Source organism: Hypanus sabinus, chromosome 7 (assembly GCF_030144855.1).
Source record: "Hypanus sabinus isolate sHypSab1 chromosome 7, sHypSab1.hap1, whole genome shotgun sequence".
Lineage (NCBI taxonomy): Eukaryota > Metazoa > Chordata > Chondrichthyes > Myliobatiformes > Dasyatidae > Hypanus > Hypanus sabinus.
The window spans coordinates 31119551-31146214 of NC_082712.1; the positions used below are offsets into that span (position 1 = coordinate 31119551).

The 26664-nt window shown below is 43.7% G+C and overlaps 1 protein-coding gene across 4 annotated transcripts in view; it reads right to left on the bottom strand.

Annotated features, from left to right (window-relative positions):
• Window positions 1-23924, bottom strand: part of LOC132396643 (long-chain-fatty-acid--CoA ligase 1-like) — a 178612-nt gene extending 154688 nt beyond the window's left edge. Inside the window, exon 1 of one of the 4 annotated variants that reach the window (XM_059974367.1) lies at window positions 23788-23924. The gene's annotated coding sequence lies outside the window, so the exon portion shown is untranslated. Of the gene's footprint in view, window positions 1-3933; window positions 3955-23514; window positions 23642-23787 lie in introns of those variants that run through there. The other 3 variants (XM_059974368.1, XM_059974369.1, XM_059974370.1) reach the window with 3 other exon arrangements.
• Between the last annotated feature and the right edge of the window lie 2740 nt (window positions 23925-26664).

Genomic DNA, 26664 nt, shown 5'->3' on the forward strand with positions numbered 1-26664 from the left:
AGACTGCAGTACCAGTAGTGCGGATCAAGAAAGTATGGACAAGGGAAGCACAGGAACGCTTACAGGACTGCTTTGAATCACTGGACTGGACTGTATTCAGGGATTCATCTTCGAATCTGGATGAGTATGCTGCAATTGTTACTGACTTCATTAAAACCTGTGTGGATGAGTGTGTGCCTACAAAGACTTGCTGTACCTTCCCAAACCAAAAGTCACGGATGAACTAGGAGGCACGTCTTCTGCTGAAGCCTGGATTTATGGCTATCAAGTCTGGTAACCCAGGTCTGTACCAGAAAACCAGATATGACTTGCAGAGAGCTATTTCAAGGGGAAGAGACAATTTCAAGCAAGATTGGTGGCAACATCAGATGCACGACAACTCTGGCAGAGTTTGCAAGACATTACTTCCTCCAAAGCCAAACCCAACAGCATGAATGGCTGCAATGCTTCACTACCAGATGATCTCAACTTCTTCCATGCTCGCTTTGAATGGAAGAACGAACTACAGCTGTGAAGCTCCCTGCTGCACCCAGTGACCCTGTGATCTCTGTCTCAGAGGCCAATGTCTTTAAAGAGGGTGAACCCTCGCAAGGTGGAAAGCCCTGACAGAGTACCTGGTAATGCTCTGAAAACTTATGGCAACCAAGTGGCGAGAGTATTCAAGGACATTTTCAACCTCACACTACTACAGGTGATAATTCCCATTTTCTTCAAAAAGGGAACAATTATACCAGTGCCTAAGAAAATTAGTGTGATCTGCCTTAATGACTATCACCCAATAGCACCCACATCTACAGTGATAAAATGCTTTGAGAGGTTGGGCACGACTAGACTGAACTCCTGCCTCAGCAAGGACCTCGACTCACTGCAATTTGCCTACCACCACAATAGCTGAATGGCAGACACAATCTCAATTGCTCTTCACACGGCCTTAGATCACCTGGACAATACAAACACCTATGTCAGGCTACTGTTCGTCGACTATATCTTTGCATTTAACACCATATTCCCATAATCCTGATTGATATATTACAGAACCTGGGCCTCTGTACCTCCCTCTGCAACTGGATCCTCAACTTCCTAACAGGAACACCACAATGTGTGCAGATTGGTGATAATATCTCCTCCATCAATCAACACTGGTGCACCTCAGGGGTCTGTGCTTAGCCTACTGCTCTACTCTCTCTACACCCATGACTGTGTGGCTAGGTATAGCTCAAATACCATCTATAAATTTGCCTATTATACAACCATTGTTGGTAGACGTGAGGAGTGTACAGGAATGAGATATGCCAACTAGTGCAGTGGTATGGCAGCAACAACCTTGCACTCAACATCAGTATGACAAAAGAGCTAATTGTGGACTTCAGGAAGGGCAAGACAAAGGAACACATACCAATCCTCACAGGGATCAGAAGTGGAGACAGTATGCAGCTTCAAGTTCTTGGGTGTCAAGATCTCCAAGGACCTAACCTGGTCCCAACATATTGATGTAGTTATAAAGGCAGCAAGACAGTAACTATACTTCATTAGGAGTTTGAAGAGATTTGGTATGTCAACACACTCAAAAATTTCTACAGATGTACCATGAAGAGTTTTCTGACAGGCCAATTCACTGCTTGGTATGGGAAGGCTACTGAACAGGACCGAAAGAAGCTGTAGAGGGTTGTAAATTTAGTCAGCTCTGTCTTGGGTACTGGCCTACAAAGTACCCAGGACATTTTCAAGGAGTGGTGTCTCAGAAAGGCAGCGCCCATTATTGATGACCTTCAGCACCCGGGCGTGCCCCTTTCTCATTATTACCATCGGGTAGGAGGTACCAAAGCCTGACGGCACACACTCAGCAATTCAGGAGCAGCATCTTCCCCTGTACCATCCGTATCCTAAATGGACATTGAACCCGTGAACACCACCTCACTTTTACAATATATATTAATTTCTGATTTTGCATGATTTTTAATCTATTCAAAATAATTACACTGTAATTGATTTACTTCTATATCATGTATTGCATTGAACTGCTGCTGCTAAGTTAACAAATTTCATGACACGTGCCAGTGATAATAAACCTGATTCTGATTGTAAAGAATGGTGCAATAAAATGCTGGTAAAATTGGTTGAAGGATCATTCACAGAATTTGGAAAGGGCCAAGTGATCTGGGAAGAATCCTGCAGGTGCTCATTTGCAATAAGTGAAATGCATGTATTCATCAACAGGTTGAAAGTGTAATTACTTTGATATTTCTCTTCCATATAAATGCTCTAGATAGTTTAAAAATGCACTGAGGTGAATGACTGCCTACTAACTACTCTTTTGAGCTTTTGTCTATGTACAATCATGTTCGAGGTGCTCAAGTCAGCCCTTCAACATTTTTTATGAACGAAAGAATGCTGAGACAACCAACTTCTCCAAGGCAACCAAGTTTATTATTTACACTGCAGGAATTTAAATGCAATCCCATTACTTGCTGCTCAATGTCTCATGATATTCAAGCTATGAAAGGGTGCTTTCATTGTGGCCTGTGGAAGGCTGATGCATCTCCATGCACTCAACAGCATATGGCTATGTCACCTGCCCACAAGCAACTCTTTCCTTGGGTTTAATTTATAATACAAACTGAGGCCACCACAGCTGGAGGACTGAGCGCCGGTGTTCGACGAAACAGTCTCCCAGTCTGTGGCGGGTCTCCCCAGTGTATAAATGGCCACATCGGGAGCACCGGATACAGTTTATCACCCCAGTTGGCTTGCAGGTGAAGTGGTGCCTCACCTGAAAGGACTGTCTGGGGCCTGGGATGGTGGTGAGGGAAGAAGCGTGGGGGCAGGTGTAGCACTTCTTCCGTTTCCAGGGATGAGTGCCCAGAGGGAGGTCAGTGGGGAGGGATGGGGGGGATGAATGGACAAGGGAGCCGCGTAGGGAGCGATCCCTGTGGAAAGCCGAGTGGGGGGGGGGGGTGGGAAGAAGTGGCTGGTGGTGGGATCACGTAGGAGGTGGTGGAAGTTACGGAGAATTATACATTGGATAAGTGGCGGGATCTCCCTGTGGCCACACACTTCAATTCCACAGACCACTCCCACGCTGACATGTCTGTCCATGGCCTCCTCTACTGTCAAGATGAGGCCGTGCGCAGGTCAATGGAGCAACACCTTATCTCCCGCTTGCCGGCATGAACATCCAACTCACAGACCTCTGTTGATACCCCTGCCCCCCCAACCCCATCCTTATCTATTATTTCAGTCTTGTTCTCTTTTTCCCTCCTCAATATATCTCCCCCCAGCCCTACCTTTCTTTCTCTTTTATTTCCTATAATTCTCCACCTTCCCCCTAGCCCATTACCCTCCAACCTATCACTTCCCAGCTCTCTACTTCATCCCTCCCCCCACTTCTTATCCCTCCCCAACCATCCCATGTCACTTCACTCCTGATGAAGGGTTTCGGCCCGAAACGTCATCACTACCTCCTCCCATAGATGCTGTCTGGCCTGCTGAGTTCTGCCAGCATTTTGTGTTTTTATTTATTTCCAGCATCTCCAAATTCACTTGAGTTGCCTTGGTGACTTTTGATCTGCCCAAAAATGTAAGTGTTAATATGAGCTTGTCTGGACAATTGTTTGCACAAGTGAATGTTTATCCTTTGGCATTGCCACACAATGTATTTATAGCCATGTGCATAAATGTGATATCATGAACAGTTGGACTTTAGTAAACCTATCAGATTTGATGTTGTTATTGACTGTGTTGGAGCTGAAAGTACAAAGTAATAACCTTTTTCTGAGCAACTGCACACAAAGTCTTACCTTGACATTATACCAAAGTCACAAAACAGCCAGCAAAGTTCCAGAAATTAAGAGTGCACATTGGAAGTTGTTGTGCCACCAAATTCAAGGCCATTCCAGAAAAATCTATGACAGGCTACTTGCCTCCATTACTTACACAATGAGGACTTCAAAAACAAAAACTGCCTCCCATCTGGACTTCCATCACTCTTTCCAGGACATGTCCCTTGGAGAAGTAACTGGCAACACACGTACTTGCTCCAGATGGGAAAGCGTTAATGGCCTCTTTAAAGACTCAGAGAGAGCTCAAGTTCAATGTTGGGAGAATTGTTCCGTTGCATTGTGCTATTTGCCGTACAAGTGCTATGAGAAAACAGGTTCACGGGTTTGGTAAGTGAGTCAGAAGACACTGATCATAATCAATTATTTACAAACAGTAAAACATTTGACCAAATATCCAAGTCCCCCCAGATTACACAACTGCAAAACTAAACATTCAACAAACAGATATTTAGCCAAGAGTGCGTATAGACCCTCCTGAGTCTGTGGCACATTTTCCCCAATGGCTCTTCAACACCGGTCCCGACCTCAGTGCGAAGTGGGCTCTGGAGATTAAAGAAAAAAGGCCGAGCCTCCCACACATGCTGTTCTTATACAGGTGGCCCCTGTACCCCTGAAGTGCACAAAATCAGACATCAGTGCTATGGCACACAAGGCAACCAGCAGGAAAGAGCTGTCGCATCTTCAAATAACTGGCACGGTCAAATTTGTATCACTCTCCTGTGTAAGGCACCATCTAACTTCTAAAATAAAATTTCTATGAGCAAAAGACATGCATTTATGACAAGTATAAATATTTAAACAGTACTCCAAAAAAAGCCTCCTCTGCTCTCCCCAATGGCTGCTATAATGCACATCTCCTTTCTAAAATTCAATTATCACTTTTTTCTTCCCCAGCTCCTCTGAAGTTGTACATTCAGAACCAAGTTAAACTACAGCCAGTTTTGTAATAACGGTACCAGTAAAGACGGGCCATTTCTATTACATTGAAGGCTTGTCATATCAAGAGTGTTTGATAGGCCTGTATTCACAGGAATTCAGAAGAATGAGGGGTGACCTCAATGAAACCTAAATGGTGAGAGGCCTTGATAGAGTGGATGCAGAGAGGATGTTTTCTATGGTGGGAGAGTCTAAGACCAGAGGACACAGCCTCAGAATAGAGCGATGACCTTTTGGAATGACAATGACGAGGAATTTCTTCAGCCAAAGCGTGGTGAATCTGTGAAATTCTTTGCCACAGGCATCTGTGGAGGCCAAGACTTAATGTCTATTTAAAGCAGAAATGATAGATTCTTGACTGTGCAGGGAAAAAAGGATATGAGAAGAAGGCAGGAGTTGAGGCTGAGAGGAAAATTGGATCAGCCATGATGAAATGGCGCAGTAAACTCGATGGGCCAAATGCTAAAACCACAAGATGTTGGTCTCCAACATTTTATGGTTTTACATCTATAGCATAGAACTGGACTGCATGGGCGGGTGTGAAACAAAGCATACTCATTTGCTGAGAAGTAAGACACAGAACTTATTTTCAGCAGTGTACTCAATAGAAATAATATTAAGATTTAATATTAGGTAAAGTAAAAGATCAAACAGGACAGGGAAATTTGATTTGGACTGTTTGCTCATTGTGGGGTGTGAATCCTAATAATAGACTGCTGGGCTCTTTTGGTATACTCAATGCGACTATAAATAGCTATAGAAGGTTTTTTTTTAAAAAGGGATATTACAAATTAACTTTTCCTGTTTCTGGCATTAACTTACATGTGCAGTTCTGGTTGTCCCATTCCACAAACGATCTGGATGTCTTAGAAAGAGCGCAGGAGAGATTTACTAAGATGCTGCCTAGATTAGAGGGCACGAGCTAGGAGGAGACTGGATAAACTTGGGTTGTTTGTAGGGAGTACAGGTAGAGCCCTGATTGATGTTTATGAGAAGCATAAGTATGGTAGACAGACATTCGTTTACCTCACTCCTGCCCTCGGGTGTCAACTGTCAAGTACTAGAGGACTGTCATTTAAGGTCAGGGGAATAAAAGAGTGGTAGGTAGCTAGAAAGGGCAGCTGGAAGTAGAGTTACTAAATGGTGGAAACAAGCACACTGGCACCATTTACTAGACAGTTAGATAGAGATGTGGATATGCAGATGTATGGAGGAATATGGATCATATACAGGAATAAATAGTTTGCTTCAACATCATGTTTACCGCAGACTTCACAGGCCAAAGGGCCTGTTCCGGCACTAAGCTGCTCTGTGTGATATTATAATGTGTCTCACGTGCACTGTATAACATTAAGAACAGGAGGGAACAAAATGCTATCCAAGCTAAACAAACAAACACACACAGCTCATTTCTGCTTTGTTGTCTTGCTATTAATTCAATGACAAAAATTATAACTAAACTTTGAAGCAATGAAAATTTAGTTATTGTACATATTAAGGAGTCAACATAAGATTACAGTAAAAATATCTGTACAAGTGTGGCCATGCAGATTTATTCACTGACATGTTAAAACACTCCCCACTTGCATTCCCAATCCACCATCTGTAAAACTTAAGATCATTCAAATGTTCACCACTTCTCATGTCTTAACTCATACCATCCCAATTCAGCCAGAACCATTGCATTGCATTGCAGCATATAAAATCAAGCACCATTTAACAACCTCGACCTTCCTTGACTCGTAACCATTCCTGCACCCTGTTTACACTCCACTTCAGCACCCTTCAGCTCTGTGGCTTTTAATCAAACAACTATCAGGAGTAAATGAAAATTCAAAAAAAAATTGTAGACACTACAAATCTGAAATAAAAGTAGACAATGCTGGGGGGGGGGGGAAATCAGTAGGTTGGACAGCACTTATGAAAAGAGAAACAGTTAAAGTTTCACATCTGAGACCCCCCCCCCCCCCCATTACAGCCAAAAGAGAACACAAGTGAGTCTAAGCAGGAGGGACAACAGGGCAATTTCACTTTATTCAAACTACTGCCCTATCAGAGAAAGTAATGTTAACATTAAGGGGCCGATATTGCAAAGGATAGAGAAAGGGGAGAGGTCATGGTGCTCATTTTCCATCCTCAAACTTCTTGATTTAATGGGTCATTTTTATCAATTCCACTGGCTCCAACAAAATTCTATCACCAAAGAGTCCCCTCCACTTCCAGCTTTTCAAAGGGAGTATTCCCTTCGGAACTCTACTCACTCTTTCCACGCCATCCATCATTCTGTCATATGGTAATTCCCCACAGAAGATCCAATACTCGTCCTCTCAGCACTTCCCTCCCTATCATCCAGGACAGCCTTCCCATGTCTTTCTGCTCTATTCAAGGATCACAATGTGGCTTGCTGCTGAATTTCCATTTGGCTGCCACTTTAATTCCCCATTCCACTTGCACGCTGTACTCAAGCCTATGGCTTCTCACACTTAGATCAAGGCCCAGCACAGCTGGAGGAAGAACAACTCATCTTCCATTTGGACATGTCACACTCAGCAGAATGGTAGCAAATTCCCCAGCTTCAGATAACCCGCTCTCTTTTCTGCTTGTATGAGGACAGGTCATTCATTCCTGGCATCCATCCCTTCACTAATTGTTCCAGCTGGCCTTCTGGGAATAACCAGAAAAACAGATGACATGGAGAAAGAAGATCAACTTCAATAATGGCTACGGTATTTTACCCTGTCAAGTGACTTCTATGCTCCAGCCATTGCACATTCCTTCTCTACTACAAAAATTAAATTGTCTTCTTTTCACGAACAGTCTCAGACCGAAAATATTAAGTGTTTTGGTTTCCATTCATACTGCCTGATCTGTTGAGTTTATCCTGCAATATTTCAGCCATTGCTTTAACCCACTAAGGATCAAAGCTCTGGGATTCCCCTCCCAGGACACTCTAGCTCAAAGGCAATCCTAAACAGCAGCGACTTTAGCACCTCTTTTTGCAGCGCAGTGTCAAGCTTTGTTCAATTATGTTATTTGCCAAAGTACAGCCAACTTTATAGCTAAGCAGATCATTGTACTGATCTGAGCACGACTGCTTAAAATGATGAAAGCTACTTGGAACATGGACAATGCAGCACAGGAACCAGCCGTTCTGCCCAACAGTAGACAGAATCAGACCTCATCTACAATGCTGAGAAGTGTGAGGTTCTACATTTTGGCAGGAATAATCCAAATAGAACATACAGGGTAAATGGTAGGGCATTGAGGAATGCAGTGGAACAGAGAGATCTAGGAATAACAGTGCATAGTTCCCTGAAGGTACAGTCTCATGTAGATAGGGTGGTGAAGGAGGCTTTTGGAATGCTGGCCTTTATAAATCAAAGCATTGAGTACAGAAGTTGGAATGTAATGTTAAAATTGTACAAGGCATCGGTAAGGCCAAATTTGGAATATTGCGTATAGTTCTGGTCACCGAATTATAGGAAAGATATCAATAAATTAGAGAGAGTGCAGGAAAGGTTTACTAGGATGTTACCTGGGTTTCAGTACTTAAGTTACAGAGAAAGGTTGAACAAGTTAGATCTCTATTCATTGAAGCGTAGAAGGTTGAGGGGGGATTTGATCGAGGTATTTAAAATTTTGAGAGGGATAGATAGAGTTGACGTGAATAGGCTGTTTCCATTGAGAGTAGGGGAGATTCAAACGAGAGGACATGATTTGAGAATTAGGAGGCAGAAGTTTAAGGGAAACACGAGGGGGTATTTCTTTACTCAGAGAGTGATAGCTGTGTGGAATGAGCTTCCTGTAGAAGTAGTAGAGGCCAGTTCAGTTGTGTCATTTAAGGTAAAATTGGATAGGTACATGGACAGGAAAGGAGTGGAGGGTTATGGGCTGAGTGCGGGTAGGTGGGACTAGGTGAGGTTAAGAGTTCGGCACGGACTAGGAGGGCCGAGATGGCCTTTTTCCTTGCTGTGATTGTTATATGTTATATGTTATACAATGAGGTCCTCATCTACAATTCGTCCACCATCAACTCTGCCCTCCATCGCATCTCCCGTATTTCACGCACCTCTGCCCTCACCCCATCCCCTTGCCAGCCCACCAGGGATAGAGTCCCCCGGTCCTCACCTATCACCCTGCAGATCCAACATATAATCCTCCATAACTTTCACCACCTCCTAAGTGATCCCACCATCAGACACATCTCCCCCCCGCACCCCCCCCCACTCTCGGCTTTCTGCAGGGATCGCTCCCTACGCAACTCCCTTGTCCATTCATCCCCCCCATCCCTTCCCACCGACCTCCCTCTGGGCACTCATCCCTGCAAACAGGAGAAGTGCTACACCTGCCCCCACACTTCTTCCCTCACCACCATCCCAGGCCCCAGACAGTCCTTTCAGGTGAGGCACCACTTCACCTGCGAGTCAACTGGGGTGATATACTGTATCCGGTGCTCCCGATGTGGCCATTTATACACTGGGGAGACCCACCGCAGACTGGGAGACCGTTTCGTCGAACACTAGCGCTCAGTCCTCCAGCAGCGGTGGGATCTCCCTGTGGCCACACACTTCAATTCCACAGACCACTCCCACTCCGACATGTCTGTCCATGACCTCCTCTACCGTCAAGATGAGGCCACATGCAGGTCGATGGAGCAACACCTTATCTCCCGCCTAGGTAGCCTCCTACCTGCCGGCATGAACATTCAACTCACAGACCTCCATTGATTCGCCTGCCCTCCCCCTTACCCCATCCCTATCTATAATTTTGGTCTGGTTCTCCTTCTCTCTTTTCCTCCCCTCACTATAATCTCCCCCCAGCCCTACCCTTCTTTCTCTTTTATTTCCCATAATTCTCCACCTTCCCCCTAGCCCATTTCCCTCCAGCCTATCACTTCCCAGCTCTCTACTTCATCCCTCCCCCCACGTCTCATCTCCCCTTGACCATCCCATGTTACTTCACTCCTGATGAAGGGTTTCGGCCCGAAACGTCGTCACTACCTCCTCCCACAGATGCTGTCTGGCCTGCTGAGTTCTGCCAGCATTTTGTGTTTTCATCTACAATGAGTTATGTACCTAAAATAGAATAGCAAGGATGAACCAGTTGCAAGGCAGGTTCCACAGTTTCTACCCAACCTGCACAGTATTGCCGAATTCTATGGCATCTGCAGTATTTTACTTTTGGACAATAGAAATGGCACTGTTTTGAAGGAGATTCAGCAGCAGAGGGAACAGTGGCTGCTTAATCACAAATCCTTGAAAGCATAACAGTGAGGTCACAGTGACGAAAACATATCCCAAATAATACAACTCTGAAAAAATTGCATCCAATTGTCTGTAAAGCCTATTATTCAGCGTCTGACTCACTCAGTACATAATGCAAGCAAAACTCAAGCATGGCATGCAATCAATTGAATTGAATTTATTTCTTACATCCTTCACATACCCGAGTAAAAATCTTTACATTATGTCTCCATCTAAATGTGCAATTTATAGTCATTTGTAATAAATAGTATGTACAACAGGACTGTGAATATAGCATAGAACTACAATGGTATCAGCATGAATTAGGGTCTAACGGCAAGGTGGAAGAAGCTGTCCCAGAGCCTGCTGATTCTGGCTCTAATACTGCGGTACCATTTCCCAGATGGCAGCAGCTGGAACAGTTTGTGGTTGGGGTGACTCGGGTCCCCAATGACCCTTCGAGCCATTTTTACACACCTATCTCTGTAAATGTCCTGAATAATAGGAAGTTTGCATCTACAGATGCACTGGGCTGTCCGCACCACTCTCTGCAGAGTCCTGTGATTGAGGGAATTACAGTTCCCATACCAGGCAGTCAGGATGCTCTCAATTATGCCCTGTCGAAAGTCCTTAGGAACTGGGGACTCATGCTGAACTTCTTCAACTGTCTGAGGTGAAAGAGTCGCTGTTGTGCTTTTTTCACCACACAGCCGGTATGTACAGACCACGTAAGATCCTCAGCAATGTGGATGCCGAGGAACTTAAAGCTGTTCATCTTCTCAACCCCAGATCCACTGATGCCAATAGGGGTTAACCTGTCTCCGTTCCTCCAGCAGTCCACAACCAGCTCCTTTGATAGGGATGGGGACGTGAGTACACCTGGGGCAGAGATTCAGAATGTGGGCCTGGTGTGTGGCCAGACCGAGCTTTGGAGTCCAGAACAAAGGTCAGAATAGTGGATAGATGTTTAAGATAAAGATATTAAAGATTAGCTTACATGCCATGAAGTGCAATATTTGCCTCAAATTAAAATCAGCGAGGGCAGTGCTGGGCAGCCCACAAGAGTCACCATGCTTCCAGCAGTACCGCATGCCCACAAGCTACTAACTCAAACCATACATCTTTGGAATGGTGGGGGGGGGGGGGGTAAAGAGGAAACCCAGGTACCCAGAGGACTCCCATGCCATCACTGGGAGAACACACGAACTCCTTACAGGCAGTGGGAGGAATTGAAACCTAATCTTATAGCTGGTGCTGTAATGGCATAACACTATTACACCGCTGCAGTCTCTGGTTTGTATCCAGGCTGCTTGAACATTATAATAGTAAAATTTTTAAAAACTGTGAAATAAAAATGGACTTGGGTTTTGAAGGTCTAGTATTGAAAAGTCCATGAAGTCTGTTCAGTCCAGCATTCCCAAAATACCAAAGATATCCGGTTGTCAGTTTTATTCTTAATAGGCTTGTAAACAAGAAGTCTTTCAAAAAGAAACTACAAATCACTGCTGTATATAATTCCGGAACACGACATGTTTTGAAAATGAGTCAAACCCTTAGAAAGTATGGAACTGTGGCTTACCAAGGATAGAACACTTTTATATTGATTGAATGCAGAAATTGGTATAAGAACAGAGAAGGTAACAGAGACAAAACAGAAGCGTTCAAAATTGGAAGAATTTGTTTCCGCTGGCCAGTTAGAGTTCATAGATGTGAATAATCAAAAACTACAAATAAAATGTCAAAACATTGCTGGTTCAAAATTAATTAAATGTACTCAATGTGAACTTATTTTCAGGGTTATTCTAAGAAGGCTAGGCCTTTCAAAGGCAGGCAGAGCGGAAAGGCCTCTTTCCACACCACAAATTTCTAAAGTCCCAAAGCTAATCCCATGACTTAATCACCAGTGGGATGTGTGTTATTTCCTTCCTGGAACAGCCAGCTGGACTTAAACCCTGGAAGTTAAAATAGTTTCTAAATCAACAGAAAAATAATCTGCAAAGGGGACTACAGATAACGAGTCAAGATTATACTAGACCCTAGTGCAAACTCCAAATGACTGAGTAAAACATCAGGGAGCAATGTAAGGTGGGGCGAGTAGAGATCCATTTGATCTGCATTAAAAATAAAATCAGAGTATTTTGAAACACTGCAATAAAAATTCTCTTCTCCAGAGCACATCGATACTTAAATATCTTTGAAGCTCAAAGACATTTTCTTGATTTATTGAAATACATTTAAAGCCTCGTAAAATAATTTAGACATAAGATATGGTAATATATCAATAATTTGCATTCAGTACCTACAATGAATAATCATAGGCATCAGTCTAATTCACGGTTTATTAGACTTCATATATCACCTGAAATTTAAGAGTCATTCAAATCCCACTATTAATCCCACTTTGTTCTACTCCCATGAATTGGAATTCATCAAAATAATTTACTGGTTAAGTTAATGAATAAATACCTTACCAAAGTGCAAATCACATCTAAAAAAGGAAAAGACCAAAGATGTGGTCAAAGGAAACACTTTAATTTCCTTTTGAAGGCAAGGAGGCAAATTACAAGGCAGAGCAAAAATCTTGAAATAATTTCCAGTGCAGATGCAAGGCATCCATCTTGGCAAGGATGAGATAATGCTGATCTTTTTTTATGGCAAAAGACACAAGCTAACGTTCACTGGATTAATGAAGGAACAAGAGAAGGAGGCGAGTAAAAAGGAACAGTAGCGAATCTTTAAAAAGGCTATCCCCTTCTCACAATTCCTCCATCTCCGCCACATCTGCTCTTGGGATGAGGCTTTTCTTTCCAGGACGAAGGAGATGTCTTCCTTTTTTTAAACAAAGGGGCTTCCCTTCCTCCACCATCAGCTCTGCTCTCAAACGCATCTCTCCCATTTCCCGCACATCTGCCCTCACCCCATCCACCCGCCACGCCACTCGGGATAGGGTTCCCCTTGTCCTTACCTACCACCCCACCAGCCTCCAGGTCCAACATATAATTCTCCGTAACTTCCACCACCTCCAACTGGATCCCACTAACAAACACATTTTTCCCTCCCCCCATCTTTCTGCTTTTCGCAGGGATCGCTCCCTGTGCGACTCCCTTGTCCACTTGTCCCCCCCATCCCTTCCCACCGATCTCCCTCCTGGCACTTATCCTTGTAAATGGAACAAGTGCTACACCTGCCCTTACACTTCCTCCCTCACCACCATTCAGGGCCCCAGACAGTCCTTCCAGGTGAGGCAACACTTCACCTGTGAGTCAGCTGGTGTGGTATACTGCGTCCGGTGCTCCCGGTGTGGCCTTTTATATATTGGTGAGACCTGACACAGACTGGGAGACCGTTTCGCGGAAAACCTACGCTCAGTTCGCCAGAAAAAGCAGGATCTCTCAGTGTCCACTTCCCATTCCCATTCTGATATGTCTATCCATGGCCTCCTCTATTGTCAAAATGAATCCAAACTCAGGTTGGAGGAACAACACCTCATATACCGGCTGGGTAGCCTCCAACCTGATGGCATGAACACTGACTTCTCTAACTTCCGTTAATGCCCCTCCTCCCCTTCTTACCCCATCCCTGACATATTTAGTTGTTTGCCTGTTCTCCATCTCCCTCTGGTGCTTCCACCCCCTCCTTTCTTTCTCCCGAGGCCTCCTGTCCCAAGATCCTTTCCCTTCTCCAGCTCTGTATCACTTTGGCCAATCACCTTTCCAGCTCTTAGCTTCATCCCACCCCCCACGGTCTTCTCCTATCATTTCACATTTCCCCCTCCCCCCACTACTTTCAAATCTCTTACTATCCTTCCTTTCGGTTAGTCCTGACAAAGGGTCTCAGCCCGAGACGTCGACAGTGCTTCTCCTTTTAGATGCTGCCTAGCCTGCTGTGTTCCACCAGCATTTTGTGTGTGTTGTTAGTAGAGAATCTAAATGGATTTGGTTTCATCAGCAGAATGGAGAAGTTGCAGCGATAGAAGAAACTCCAGATACTGGCTAACTTAGAACTGAACAGAAAGTGAATGCTGCAGAGGTCCAGATTTATCCAGATAAAACGGCAAGGTTAATTGACTACAATATTTCAAAAAATGAAAGTGAAAGAACAGCAAATACATTGGAGAGAAGCACAAGTGGGAGGATAGTGACAGAATGGAAAACTCATAAGACCATAAAACATAGGAGCAGAATTAGGCCAATTAGCCCATAGAAAATACCCATCATCCCTCTCAATCCATTCTCCTGCCTTCTCCCCATAATCGTTGACACCCTGACTGATCAATAACCTTTCAACTTTAACTATACCCAATGACTTGGCCTCCACAGGTTCACCAGATTGACTAAAGGAATTCCTCATCTCTGTTCTAAATGGACATCCTCTATTCCGTGGTTGTTCCCACTGGTCCTAGACTCCCTACTGTAGGAACATTCTCTCTACATCCACTCGATCGAGGCCTTTCAACTCAGGGCCCCAGACTGTCCTTCCAGGTGAGGTGACACTTCACCTGTGAGTCAGCTAGTGTGATATACTGCATCCAGTGCTCCTGGTGCTGCTTTCTATATATTGGTGAGACCTGACGCAGACTGGGAGACCATTTCACTGAACACCTACGCTCTGTCCACCAGAGAAAGCAGGATCTCCCAGTAGCCACACATTTCAATTCCACATCCCATTCCCATTCTGATATGTCAATCCATGGCAATCTCTACTGTCAAGATGAAGCCACACTCAGGTTGAAGGAACAACACCTTATATTCCGTCTGGGTAGCCTCCAACCTGATGGCATGAACATTGATTTCTCTAACTTCTGTTAATGTCCTCTTTCCCTTCTTACCCCATCCCTATTTATCTAATTTTCCCCCTTTTTCTTCTCCCTCTCTGTCCCTCTCACAATCACTCCTTGCCTGCTTTCCACCTCTCCCTCTGGTGCTCCCTTCCCCCTTTCCTTCTCCCTAGGCCTCCCATCCCATGATCCTCCCCCTTCTCCAGCTCGTGTCCATTTTGCCAATCAACTTTCCAGCTCTTAGCTTCATCACTCCCCCTCCAGTTTTCTCCCATCATTTCGGATCTCCCACTCCCACTTTCATATCTCTTACTATCTCTTCTTTCAGTTAGACCTGATGAAGGGTGTCGGCCTGAAACGTCGACTGTACTTCTTCCTATATATGCTGCTTGGCCCACCCAATGCATTCCACCAGCATTTTGTGTGTGTTGCTCGAATTTCCAGCATCTGCAGATTTCCTTGTGTTTGTCTTTCAATTTTTATTAGGTTTCCATGAAACCCCCCCCCCCTCCAATTCTTCAAAACTCTATCAAGTACAGGCCCCATACAATAACACTTTCATTCCCAGGAATATTCTGGTGAATCTCCTCTCCAATACCAGTGCATCCTTTCTCAGATAAGGGGCCCAAAAACAGCTCACAGTACTTAGAGTGCAGTCTGACCAATGCCTTATAAAGTCTCAGCATTACATCCTTGCTTTTATACTCTAGTCCTCTCAAAAGGAATGCCAACATTGCATTTGCCTTCCTTAACTCCACCTTAGACTGCAAGAAAACCTTCAGGGAATCCTTCACGAGGACTCCCAAGTCCCTTTGCACTTTCGATTTCTGAACTTACTTCCCATTTAGAAAATAGTCTCCAGGCTTCTGAATTATGATGTAAATTGATAACATTACGATGGCCCTTACATTCCCCAACTCCTTGTCTCTCTCATCAACATGCCTGCTGGATGCTGCTGCAAGTATGTTTTTCGATTGTACCCCTGCGTAAGGCAACCTAACATTTGATTTTGAACTGAAGTACGCGTTCCGTCAACAGTCCAATATTCTCTTACCCCACTTACGTCTGTTTTTTTAAAAAATTAGTTACTTTGGGAGTCCTTTTAACTCGATGGGCACTGATGACAAAACAACCAAATTAAAGCCCAACAATCTGCAGCTGGATGTACTTTTTTTTGCTGGTTTATTCAAAACCCAAGACCATATAATAAGAGAATAATTGTTCATAGATGGAAATAATTACCATCCATTCTTCAAAGCACAAAACAAAGCACCAGCACGTTAAATCACACAAAAAAAATCTGCAATAATGAATCACTTCATCACAAAATGTTACTCTTTCACAATGCCAACATCCTAAATGCCCCTTTAAATAGTTGGCTTGTGAAGCCATTTTAGGACTCATCCAGAACCTACCTGATGTGACCCATTTTAAAATCTACATTGGTGACATACTGAACAAGGGCAGGTTTCCTTCCCTACACAATACATGAACCACCCTGGGTTAATGATAACCCTGGTACTTACATCGTTACCACCACCATAAAGCAAGTTTAATATTTAGTTGCAGATTAATTACATTTCAATAAGCTGCTTTGATGCGATTTAGATGCAAGTCCCAAAATAGCGTGTGCATTATTGGGACCACATCCTCCAACTATTCTTAAATACAATTGACAAAAGCATCTGCTCTCCAAACCAATGTACAATTTTTCTTTTAAAAAAACAAATTAATTTTATGATAGTGCACCAGAGAGGGTGCAGAGGAGATTCACCAGGACATTAGCAGCATTGAAAGCTACAAATCAAGTGCTGGAAAAATAGTATAAATATATAATGGAAAGCACAGACATTGTAGGCCAAAGGGGCTGTTTACATTCTATATGACTCTTAAACAGCATTGTGGGGAACTTACTTCACTTGTCAAAATAGAACACGACCATTGGGCTTATAATTTAGTTACCTGCTACTACATTAGTCATAGCTCAGCTGCTTCATACAATCAGTAATACTCAACAAAAGACTTACAAGACAGGCAGCAGGGTTAACTAGACATCTCTTCTTACTGGGCTGAGAAGAGAAACTGGAAGGAGTATATATTGAACATTTCATTAAGAAGAATATGAAGGATGATTTAAAGGTGCAAGTCTAAAGTCACATTTTCAAACAGTGGCTCAAGAAGCATTAGATTTTAGCTGTTATGTCATTAAATACCTGGAACACACTAGCAATATATTTAAAACAAGTATAGAAAACAAAGGAAGTATCAGATCTGGCATCATCTGTAGAGAGAGGAACAGTTAATGTTTCAGGTCAAAGACCCTTTATCAGTGTCTTTTGTCAGAAAGGAAAGATACTTAAGTTAGAAATACAGGCGAGTACAGGAGCAAGAATATTTCTTTCATTTGGGGAGCCAAGATCAGCTATTTAGAATTAGTGTTCAGATCTTTCTCTGAACACAGGCAGAGCTTCTCTCAGCTCTCTCTTTTCCCCATTGTGTATTATACCCAATATGTTCATCAGTTACTGATGCCATTATCAATCATTGTGATACATCTAAATCAGGGGTTCCTTACCTGAGGTCCATGGCATAAAAAAAATGTTGGGAACCCCTGCACTAAATTTTAAGTAATGCAACATTGAAACAAACCCTTTGGCCCAATGAAGTACTGAAGAAACGTCAACTGTACTCTCTTCCAGAGATGCTGCCTGACCAGCTGAGCTCCTCCAGCATTTTGCGTGTGTTGCTTTAGATTTCCAGAATCTGCTGATTTTTTTTGTTGTTGTGTTTCTGAATGTGCACTGACCATCAACCACACGCTTACAGTTAAAGGGCAAAGCAGATGTTGTCCAAGACATCGCACTATAATGAGAGAGGCAGGAGGGATTTACTTATGCTTCCAATCCATATGTTGTACTGTCATTAACTGCCTAAAAACTGGACAGCATTCTGTAATGTGTACCAAATAGATGCTTCATTTAATGCTGATGCCCAATTAGCAGATCTGCCCCCCCAAAAAAAAATCAAAGTTTTTCCCCTGGTCTGACATTTCAATAGACAACCCATGCGATTCTCAACTGTGGCTGCCTGAAGTGTTAACAGCCGCTGTGTCAATGCCTGCAGGGGGTTGCGAAATGTTTTGAAGCCTTCAGGTAGAAAACTCATGATAAGAGTAACTATAGGAAGAGGAAGGCATGGTGAAGAGGGTATATGGGACACCATATCTACGACTTCAACCAGAATAGGCACAATCATAATGAAATGTGCACAAAATAGTTCATACAATTTTGTGCACAGTAAACAAAGTTTTTTTTATTTACATATATTGATTCCACAATCTATAGGATGCACTTTCAAGGACTTTACAACTCATGCCTTAAATTTTTTTATTTGCACAGTTTGTCTTATTTTGCACACTGGTTGGTTGCCAGTCTTTGTAAGTAGTTTTTCATTGATTCTGTTGTATTTTTGTTTTTCAATGAATGCTTGCAAGAAAATGAATCTCAAGGTCATATATGGTGACATACTTGTACCTTGATAAGAAGTTTACTCTGATACTTTGAGGTGCTAATAAATCCATTTCCAGGCAAACTACTCTAATGCTCTCCTTACCATTTCTCTAAATACAACAATAATTTCCTAGTGGATTTATTAACATGCTTCATCTTTAATTCCCTGAGTTTTCGTTAATCAAATAAATTTTAAAACAACCATTAGAGTTTACTTAATGAACCCATCGTATAAAATCTGGAGATCTTTAGTTAGGTCATCTCCCTTTATCAGTCCAGACCATACAGTCTTTTCTGATCAGCTTCCCAGAATAACACTTAACAACTAGATTACAATCATAGCTCCCGAGTGGGAAACAAGTGTTTGTGCACAGCAAGAGCAAGAGAAGGCAAGGAAAAAAAATGTCAGCCAACTATGGTCAGAGAAGTAATGTTGTTTATGGCAATGTACTGTATACCCTTGGGATCCAATTAATGAATCTGTATCAGTAGTTGAAAGGAGCCAGTGAGAAAGCAATATTCGCTTTTAATCAGCCAGTCATTTGAGTGCTACTACCTTTCAAAAGCATCAATTGATTCTGTAAGATCATTCCAGTGTAAAAATTGTAAACATATGACCAAGTTTCCAATCACAAACAAGAGAAAATCTGCAGATGCTGGAAATCCAAGCAACACACACAAAATGCTGGAGGAACTCAGCAGGCCAGGCAGCATCTATGGAAAAGAGTACAGTCGATGTTTTGGGCTGGGACCCTTCAGCAGGGCTGGAGAAAAAAAAGGGGTAGATTTAAAAAGTGGGGGGTGGGGAGGGAAAAACACAAGGTGATAGGTGAAACCTGAATGGGGATGGATGAAGTAAAGAGCTGGGAAGTTGATTAGTGAAGAAATACATTGCTGGAGAAGGGGGGAGTCTGATAGAAGAGGAGAGAAGGCCACGGAAGAAAAGGGGGAGGAGCAGCAGAGGGAAGCGATGGGTGGGCAAGGTGAGAGGTGGAAAAGGGAAAGGGGGGTGTAGGGCATTACCAGAAGTTAAGAGAAACTGACATCGGGTCTCACCAATTTACAGGAGGCCACACCAGGAGCACTGGACACAGTAAATGATCCCAAAAGACTCTCAGGTGAAGTGTCTCCTCACCTGGAAGGACTGTTTGGGGCCCTGAATGGTAGTGGGGGAGGTGGTGTAGGACCTGTTCTGCTTGCAAGTATAAGTGCCAGGAGGGACAGCAGTGGGGAGAGATGAATGGACAAGGGAGTAATGTAGGGACTGCCCACTATGGTAGAATGCATCCAAATATAAAATAGAAACCACAGAGGAGAACGAGATACACACACAAAATACTGGAGGAACACAGCAGGCCAGGCAGCATCTATAAGGAGAAGCACTGTTGATGTTTCCAGCCGAGACCCTTCATCAGGACTAACTGAAAGGAAAGATAGTAAGAGATTTGAAAGTAGGAGGGGGAGGGGAAAATGTGAAATGATGGAAGACCGGAGGGGGTGGGGTGAAGCTGAGAACCAGAAAGGTGATTGGCAAAAGGGGTACAGAGCTGGAGAAGGGAAAAGATCATGGGACGGGAGGCCTAGGGAGAAAGAAAGGGGGAAGCGGATTACCAGAGGGAGATGGAGAACAGGCAGAGTGATGGGCAGACATAGGAAAAAAACTAAATATATCAGGGATGGGGTAAGAAGGGGAGGGGCATTAACGGAAGTTAGAGAAGTCAATGTTCATGCAATCAGGTTGGAGGCTACCCAGCTGGTATAATAAGGAGTTGTTCCTCCAACCCGAGTGTGGATTCATTTTGACAGTAGAGGAGTCTATCCATGGCGATAGACATATCAGAACGGGAATGGGACGTGGAATTAAAATGTGTGGCCAATGGGAGATCCTGCTTTCTCTGGCGGACCGAGCATAGGTGTTCAGCGAAACGGTCTCCCAATCTGCGTTGGGTCTCACCAATATATAAAAGGCCACAGCGGGAACACCGGACGCAGAACGCCACACCAGCCGACTCACAGGTATAGTGTCGCCTCACCAGGAAGGACTGTCTGGGGCCCTGAATGGTGGTGAGGGAGGAAGTGTAAGGGCAGGTGTAGCACTTGTTCCGCTTACAAGGAAAAGTGCCGGGAGGGAGATCGGTGGGAAGGGATGGGGGGGACGAGTGGACAAGGGAGTCGCATAGGGAGCAATCCCTGCGGAAAGCAGAAAAGGTGGGGGGGGGGGGGGGAGGAGTGAAAGATGTGCTTGGTAGTGTGATCCCTTTGGAGGTGGTGGAAGTTACAGAGAATTGTACGTGGGATCCGGAGGCTGGTGGGGTGGTAGGTGAGGACAAGGGGAACCCTATCCTGAGTGGGGTGGTGGGCGGATGAGGTGAGGGCAGATGTGCGGGAAATGGGAGAGATGCGTTTGAGAGCAGAGTTGATGCTGGAAGAAGGGAAGCCCCTTTGTTTAAAAAAGGAAGACATCTCCTTCGTCCTGGAATGAAAAGCCTCATCCTGAGAGCAGATGCGATGGAGACGGAGGAATTGTGAGAAGGGGATAGCATTTTTGCAAGAGACAGGGTGGGAAGAGGAATAGTCCAGGTAGCTGTGAGAGTCTGTAGGCTTATAGTAGATATCAGTAGATAGGCTGTCTCCAGAGATGGAGACAGAAAGGGGAGGGAGGTGTCGGAAATGGACCAGGTAAATTTGAGGACAGGGTGAAAGTTGGAGGCAAAGTTAATGAAGTCAACGAGCTCAGCATGTGTGCAGAAGGCAGCGCCAATGCAGTCGTCAATGTAGCGAAGGAAAAGAGGGGGACGGATACCTGTATAGTCTTGGAACATGGATTGTTCCACAAAGCCAACAAAAAGGCAGGCATAACTGCGACCCATGCGGGTGCCCATGGCTACACCTTTGGTTTGGAGGAGCAAAGGAGAAATTATTGAGAGTAAGAACTAATTCCGCTAGACGGAGGAGAGTGGTGGTAGAGGGGAATTGGTTAGGTCTGGAATCCAAAAAGAAGCGGAGAGCTTTGAGACCTTCCTGGTGGGGGATGGAGGTATATAGGGACTGGACATCCATGGTGAAAATAAGACGGTGGGGGCCAGGGAACTTAAAATCATTGAAAAAATACCAAGTGTGAGAAGTGTCATGAACAGAGGTGGGAAGGGATTGAACAAGGGGGGGATAAAACAGTGTCAAGGTATGCAGAAATGAGTTTGGTGGGGCAGGAGCAAGCTGAGACAATGGGTCTACATGGACAGGCAGGTTTGTGGATCTTGGGTAGGAGATAGAAACGGGAAGTGCGGGGTGTGGGAACTATGAGGTTGGTGGCAGTCTTGGGTAGGAGGTAGAAACGGGAAGTGCAGGGTGTGGGAGAATGAAATTGGTGTTTGGCATGAGATTTCCATAGAGTATGATCTTGCTGTTCACCTTCCCAACAGCAACATCACACCTTTCTTGAGCATAAACATGTCAGGATCATTTGTGCACTTTGGACAAGAGCATTCAGCAATTTTCAAATCAAGGAAGATCTTTGATTTACAATCTGACAACTCATTCAAAAGACAAGAGGATCACAGATTTTTTTTAAAAAAATCTTAATCCTATTTTTTCCAAGCTGATTTTCCACTAAAGTTTTAAATTTGCTTGAAATTTTTTTTAAAAACTCAGAAATTAAGCATTTGCTGTTTATGACACTTATATTTGAAATATGCATTTCAAAGTTCTCCAGTTTTTTTTTAGTGCATATTTGATATTCCTTTTCATTGCAGGCATCCCTGAGCAGAAAAAGCAATAACATTTTCTATTCAGTACAGCACCTTGTACCTTGCCTCTTGCCTTCAATCTGCCAACCTCCTGTTACTGCAGAATAAAGCTGGCATAAAATTCTACATGTATCATCTCGTGCTCAGTTTCCTGATCTCTTGAGAGTCTGTAAACACTTTAAAATGCTCCTACCCGAGTACAAAGCCTTCTAGTTCTTTATCAGGTTCAACTGTATACACATAAACCACCAAACTATGTTCCTCTGGACCAAGGTGCACAACAGAGCATATCTAACCACACACATAACACTAAATAATATTACAAGTAAACGATATAACACACTTCATACACTATAAGACCGTACGAGGAGATCCATGTGGCAGGGAGCTCAATAGTTTTACGGCCTGAGAGAAGAAACTGCCTCCCATCCTTAGGGTTCCTGTTTTACTGGTATGATACCGCCTGCCAGATGGTGGGGGTAAAAGAGATTGCTGGAGGGAGGAATTGTTGATAACGCTAAGGGCCTTGCGTTTGCAGTGCTCCTGATAAATATCTGTAATGGGTGGAAGGGAGACCCTGATGATCCTCTCCAAAGTCCTCACTATCCTTTGTAGGGACTTGCAGTTAGATGCCTTGCCATTGTCGTACTGCACAGCCATGCAGCTAGCCAGGACACACTCTGTTGTGCTCTTGCACCTTGCACTTCAGCACTGTTTACTGTGACTTCTACTGCCTGGACTTGTGTGTTATTTAGGATTGTCTCCCAAGTAGAAAATACCAGTTTCAGGCCAAAACATCCCAATTTTATTCTGACAGCATATATGACAGATAAGTCCTGTATCTGCTAATATAACTTCGCATCTTCCTAAATCGCCTGGTGACACATATTGCCTGTAAAGAGTTATACCACATTTTAGTGCTCCTTATTAAAACAACTAACTTTTCCCTTCTACAGACGAACGTTGCAGTCCGGTACCAATATTCCTCGTCGAGATGCTTATCATTTAACTTCTATGAGCAGTCAAAAGCAGTAAATTACAGGTACTGGAAAACAAACATTAAATACCTGAATTAACTGCATGATTTTATTTCATATTAAAGCTAGAGGTCCGCGATTGCATGTTTCATGAGTGGCAAAGTTACATTAGGCAGACTTTTCAAGTTTAAACAAATTTCAGCACGCTCTGATGTAGGAACATTCAACCACAGTCAATGAAGTTGGATTCCACAACAGGAGTAAATTAATGTTTCCTTGGACGAATAAGGGTTTTCTCGCCCTCGGCCTATTTAATTACTGAGCACTCCGCAGTTAAAGACGTCCATGATGCCGAGACCATCTTTACTAACCCCGGTGCCAGTAATGCTGGCGATGAAATGATATCAATCATGTGTGAAGACGCCCAGGCAGCAGATAACAAGCCACCCTTATCTAATTACACCCTCGGCAAGGGCAGACATCTTACCGCGCTGTTAGAGAAGCTTTTGAACAAAGAGAAACATTTATTCACTTCACATTCTGACTCTCCATCCGATTTCCTATCGGACACACAGTAACTACCCTCTCAGATGGCAACGTCACAAACCCCCTCCATCGAGCGGCCGGGCACATGCGCAGGCAGGTTGCAGCAGCAGCCGGTTCGGTACCAGACAACAACGCTGAGGGCAGCCCCCTCTCCCTTCCCATGCCTTCCAGAACTTTCACTTTGAAAAGAAAAACACCAAATACACATACAGACCTGCTTTGGTCCCGCATAGAAGCACTGCAGCATCTAAACCATGTGGCTGCACGTTAAGGGCTCACCCGATTGAATTTACCGATCTTCCACGCAGTTGCAGCCAATCGTTTTCGCTGCCCGTTGCTGAAAGGACGAACCGCGCGGTCCTAAAGTCCGCCCGCTACGTGGGACAGTGTTTTCATGTACCACTTTGCTCATTTCCCACCCCACCCCCAGGTCAAGCCACTGAAACTTATATTTCAAGAACATTACATTCCTTTTTTTAAATCATTATGAGGACGAGGCAGGAGTCGAACTTTTAATATGTTTTTATTTGATTTAACAAATTAAAAGTTTACAGAAAATATTAATGTTACCTAGTACGAATTTTGGGGCAAATAAATATATAGCTCTTCACTTTAACATAAGCATGCACTATCACGAGTACAGTACAGTTGGTACCAGAGAGAATGCAGATTGGGGTAGGGTTTGGAGAACATTGTAACAGAGGTTGCTAGATGATGTGGAAAAGAAGGGGAGAGGGTAGGTAGAGCCAGATTGGAGGTGGGGGGGGCAGGGGGAAGAGCTTATAAACAATAAGTGGAAACACATAAGAGAGGGATGATGGACAGATGGAACCAGGTATGGGAGGGCACAGGAAGCACAGCGGTGTGACAGGGCGTCCAAGCTGGAGTCGGTGCTGACCTCAGTGTTTGCTTAGCGGAAGACAAACTGTATTGTGTTCAGCTGCAGGCTGCTGAAACATTCAAGGACTCGGGTCTTGGACAATATATTTTTTGTGTGGCTGTATATTACTGATATCTTTTATGTGCAATATGTGGTGGCTGTTGGCACTGTGCTTTGTACCTTTGCCCAGAGTAATGCTGTCCCCTTGTTTATTTTCCCAGCACACCACCACACCCCCACCCCCGCCATCCCCAACCTCACCCCCAATGCACCTGCAATTAATCACTTTCCTCCAGCTGGTTCCTGGGGTGCCTCGAAAACCAGCAGGTTTAAAATTGATCCTCTCATTCTCACCTCCAAGAATACTAACTGTTGAAGTGATTTCATGTGTCAAAGAAATGGGATAAGGTGATACTTGTCTTCCCAAAAAGCCCAACCCTTGGGTTGCTGTGTGGAACAAAACATGTGACTTTATTATGTTGTTGCAAATCACATAATAACCTGTGTTTCATATCACTTTTGAGAGAGGAACAATCCAGGGTCTCATGGTAAAGGCCTGTCTCAGTCCTCCGTACCTATGTGTTATATTTGCGTATTTTCCCTGTGATCATGCAGGTTTCACCTACATAGCAGGTTAAACTAATTGCCAAGACTATATTGCACCTAACACACATGGGTATGAATACAATGAATCAGAATCATTTAAAACCGCTGGTATATATCGTGAAACTTGGTGTCTTTGCAGCAGCAGTACAATGCTATACATAATAGAGGAAGACTGTGGAATTACAGTAAGCATATATTTGTATATATACATTAAATAGTTAAATAAGTTATATAAAAATGAAAAAGTAGTGAGTAGTGTTCAGGGGTTCAATGCCCATTCAGGAATCAGATGGCAGAGGGAAAGAAGCTGTTCCTGAATCATTGAGTGTGTGTCTTCAGACTTCTGTACCTCCTTCCTGATGGTAGCACTGAGAAGAGGGCACATCCTGGGTGATGAGAGTCCTTAATGATGGACACTGCCTTTCTAAAGCATCGCTCCTTGAAGATGTCCTGGAACTGCCTGGAGGTGTTTTTACGTTCTCCCCATGACTGCGTGGGCTTTCTCCGGTATCCTCCAATAGTCCAAGGTCATGCTAGTTGGTAAGTTAATTGGTCATTATAAATTATCCCATGATTAGGCTAGGATTAAAATCTGGGGATTGGTGGGCAAAGGGGCTCAAAGAGCTGGCAGGGCCTATTCTGCTCTGTAGCTCAATAATAATTTAAAAAAAATAATAGTAATAGTTCGAAGGCTAGTGCCCATGATGGAGCTAACTACATTTACAACTCTCTGCAGCTTACTTTGATGCTGTGCAGTAGCCCGCCTCCCCACCCAACCATACCAGTGATGCAGCCAGTTGGAATGCTCTCCACAATAAGTGGGAATCAATGTGCCTGCAAAAGAGAAAAATTGCAGGAAAATAAAAGAATGGGCTCGCCCTGGAAAACAACATGCACCCAACTGGCTCCCTTCTATCTTCTAATGAAATATTAATTAAAATTGCTTGAATGTATCACTGTGGCATGAATCACAAAAATGTTACTCAGTCAACAAAAGTTTGGAAATCTTTCAACATAAAAAGCCAAGCTACCATAAATCATCTCTATGTGAACACTATTTTCTGCTCATTATTGCTACCGGTGCACCAGTTTGCAATCATTGGCCAATTGTTGCCAGCCCTTTGTACTTTTATTAAGTGTTCAGGAAGCGTTGGGTTTCACTTGTACAAAAAGGGTTTGAATGTTCCACATATTAGCAAGATAATAGTCATCCCTGCCTCTGGGATGCATGTGAAGTTGGTTTTAGACGGCCCCGAATCAGTCTGTTGTATCAGCATAAAACTTAACCTATCTGAACTTTAATTGAAGATAAGGGAAGAAAGCAAATTATTCTGAGTGTGTTTTCTGGAGTTATGTGAATATAGCAGATATTAATTCAATCAGGAACCAGTCTTCCATTCCTATTGTACTTTGCAAGCAGTAAATTGAAGTTAAATTGCCCACAGACTAGGAGATGTAGTTTGATAAATGGTGATCTTGAGACATTTCCATCTGTATCAGCCAAACATGTGCATAATTGTAAAGTTTAGGGGAGCTTGCAATTAGCAACGGTATTCGAACACTCAGGGGTGTAGATATGTACAAAGGAACCATTTGTCAATCCAA